This window comes from Moschus berezovskii, chromosome 4, assembly GCF_049115385.1.
Source record: "Moschus berezovskii isolate FMDL1 chromosome 4, NW_MosBer_1.0, whole genome shotgun sequence".
Lineage (NCBI taxonomy): Eukaryota > Metazoa > Chordata > Mammalia > Artiodactyla > Moschidae > Moschus > Moschus berezovskii.
Genome location: NC_142463.1, coordinates 62,217,957 through 62,221,813, shown reverse-complemented (window position 1 = coordinate 62,221,813; position 3,857 = coordinate 62,217,957).

Genomic DNA, 3,857 nt, shown 5'->3' with positions numbered 1-3,857 from the left:
AAAACTAATATAATGTTGTAAATCAATATTACTTCAATTAAAAAACTTTTTAAATAAAGAGAAAGGGTGAAAAAATGTTGAAAGGAGTTTTCCAAGCTGAAATGAAAGGAGTTCATTAGTAACATGAAACATATGAAAATATGCAACACATTGATAAAGGTAAATATATAGTCAAATTTAGAATACTCTAAGATTGTAATGTGGTGTATTAACTCTAGTCTATGGTTTAAGATAAGAGGATTTAAAACAACTATAGCTACACAATTTGTTAGTGAATACACAATGTAAAATGCGGTTAACTGTGACATCAGAAACAGAAAGGGGAGTATAAAAAGGTAAAGCTTTCATATGTGATTGAAGTTAGTTGCTATCAGTATAAAGCTGTTGTAACTCTAAGATGTTTTGTAACTCTAAGATATTTTATGTAAGCTTTATGATAACCAGAGAGCAAAAACCTATAGTAATTCACAAAAGGTAAGAAGATAATCAGAGCATACCACTATTGTCAATCATTAATTGACGAAGGCAGCAAGAGAGGAAAAACGAAACACGAAAACTATAAAATAGCCAAAAATAATTAAGATGATGGCCTTAAGAAGTCCTTGCTAAGTCACTTCAGTCGTGTCCGACTCTGTGTGACCCCATAGACGGAAGCCCACCAGGCTCCCCCATCCCTGGGATTCTCCAGGCAAGAACACTGGAGTGGGTTGCCATTTCCTTCTCCAATGTGTGAAAGTGAAAAGTGAAAGTGAAGTCGCTCAGTCGTATCCGACCCTTAGCGACCCCATGGACTGCAGCCTACCAGGCTCCTCCATCCATGGGATTTTCTAGGCAATAGTACTGGAGTGGCTTGCCATTGCCTTCCCCCTAAGAAGTCCTTGCTGCTGCTGCTGCTGCTGCTAAGTCGCTTCAGTCGTGTCCGACTCTGTGCGACCCCATAGACGGCAGCCGACCAGGTTCCGCCGTCCCTGGGATTCTCCAGGCAAGAACACTGGAGTGGGTTGCCATTTCCTTCTCCAATGTGTGAAAGTGAAAAGTGAAAGTGAAGTCGCTCAGTTGTGTCCGACTAGTAGCGACCCCATGGACTGCAACCTACCAGGCTCCTCTGTCCATGCGATTTTCTAGGCAAGAGTACTGGAGTGGCTTGCCATTGCCTTCTCTGAAGAAGTCCTTACCTTCCAATAATTACTCTAAATGTAAGTGGATTGAATTCTCCAATTGAAAGGCATAGAGTAGATGGATGGATTAAAAAAAAAAAAACAAGACCCATGTATTGCTGCCTACAAGAGACTCACTTCAGCTTTATGAACACATATGGGTTCAAAGTAAAGGGATAGAAAAAGGTATACCATGGAAGTGACACCAAAAGAAAGCCAGGGAAGTTATACTTTTATCAGAAAATATAGACTTTAAGTCAAAAACAATAACTAGTGACAAAGAAGGTCATTTTATAATGGTAACAGGGTCAATTTACCTAGAAAATAAAACAATTGTAAACATAATGCACCCAACATAGGAACACTTAAATATATTAAGCAAATGCTACTAACAGATTTGAAGGGAGAAATAACAACAATGCACGAATTGTAAGGGACTTAAGTATCCACTCTAAACAATGGATAGATCAACCAGACAGAAAATTAACCATGAAATGGTGAAATTGAGCCATATGTGAGACTAGATTGTCCTGACAGACAAAATAGAACATTCTATCCAATGGCAACAGAATGAACATTCTTCTCAGTACATGTGGAACATTCTCCAGGATAGATCACATGATCAATCACAAAACACATCTTAAATATAAGCAGAGTGAATTCATACCAAGTATTTTTCTTGAGCACAATAGCATGAAACTAGAAATCAATAACAGGGTTTGCTGATGAATCGATGGGATGATGTGAGAGGAAGAATGGAACCAAGGAAGACACATAGATTTTTAGACAGAGTAACTCAAAGAATAAAATTTGAAATGTATTAAATGTAGTAAGGCCAAGGAAGAGAAGGGGAGCTGATTTAGAGGGCATTGAAAGGAGAGTGGGAATCAAGAATTTGGTTTTGGACACATTAAATTTAGAAAATACTTTGGCCACCTGGTGTGAAGAACTAACTCATTTGAAAAGACCCTGATGCTGGGAAAGATTGAAGGCGGGAGAGAAGGGGACAACAGAGGATGAGATGGTTGGATGGCATCACTGACTCAATGGACATGAGTTTGAGCAGCCTCCAGGAGTTGGTGATGGACAGGGAGGCCTGGCATGCTGCAGTCCATGGGGTTGCAAAGGGTCAGACACGACTGAGCAACTGAACTGAACTGAACTGAAATTTAGAAATGACTACTAAACACCCAAGTATACATGTCAAGGAAACAACCAGAAACACGAGTCTAGAGCTCACGTGAAAGGTTAGAACAACTATTGCACCTAATGTACAAGTCTTTTACAGGACTTTATCATTACAGTTAAGAACCTGGCAAGAGTTCCATGAAACACTTGTGTAGAAGACATTTAGGGAGACACCTCATTGCATATTGCATCCGAAACTAATGCCTCTCCTTCAAATTCTGTCAACAGACCAAAATTTCCCCCCACCCCTCCTCTATTTTTTCTTTCCTCACCATCTGCTATATACTCCTTAGGAAATAAAAAGAATGTTTGTGTCCTGCTTCCTGATAACTCAAGAGGATGCAAGTACTAGCCCTAACAATGGAGTCATGTCTTTTTTGTTGATCAATACTTCCTCAAAGGAGCCTAGGTCAGGACCAGCATGACATGTATCAGGTAGAACAGGGACAAGCAAAAGCAGATACTAAATTTTTTAGGAGAATATAAACCTCCCGAAGACTTATACTTAACCTTGATATATTGATCTGATACTCCCCCAGGGTAACTACTAAGATTAAATTCTCATGCCAATACTATTCCCCTGATTCCTCTTTCAATACTTTCATTGTGATTCAGTCAAAACTTTACTTTGATAAATACTGTTAGAATATTAGTAGATACTATATTAAGAAATAATCTGTTATAAGAAAATTGGTAACATAGTTAAATACAAACTGCTTTACATTCCCAATAAGGTTGCTTAAATGATCTTTTCTCATGGTCTAAATCATTGTCTAGAACAAATTCTTATTTATTTACTTTGTGTGCTGTGCTCAGTCATTTCAATCATGTCCGACTCTTTGCGACCCTATGGTTCCTCTGTCCATGGGATTCTCCAGGCAAGAATACTGGAGTGGGTAGCCATGTCCTCCTCCAGGGGATCTTCCCGATCCAAGGATCAAACCCTCCTCTCTTACATCTCCTGCATCACAAGCGAATTCTTTACCCTTGAGTCACTTATTTACTTTATCCCAGAATTTAAATAATTTTCTCAAAAACACCTCCTTTTACTTAAGTCACATTATTAAAGAATAGACAGGAAATTTTTAAGCCTATTATGTTATTCCCTTGATTAATTACCTGAAATATTTTTCTCAGTGATTATAAAATTAATTCCAAATTCCATAGCCTCATTTCAGTTGCTCAGAAATATTAGTTTTTGGTGCTCCACAAGGAAGACAATCCAAGAGTGATGTATTTTAAATGACATAGTTATATAAGGGAGGAATTAGAGAAGAACTTTCAGTGGTGGGAACAGCCTGAATGATAAGAAGACCTAACTGGGGTTGGAGTACAAAACATGGGGTTAGAATACAGAAGAAAGTAACTTGTGTAGGATTCAATTCTAGAGGGCCTGATGGCTTTTATGAGGTATTTTAATTGAATAGAGCTGATATTTAAAGAGCATTTTATGGCATCTGGAAAAGAGAATACAATGATAAAACTTCTCCTTTAGGAACATGATTCATACTA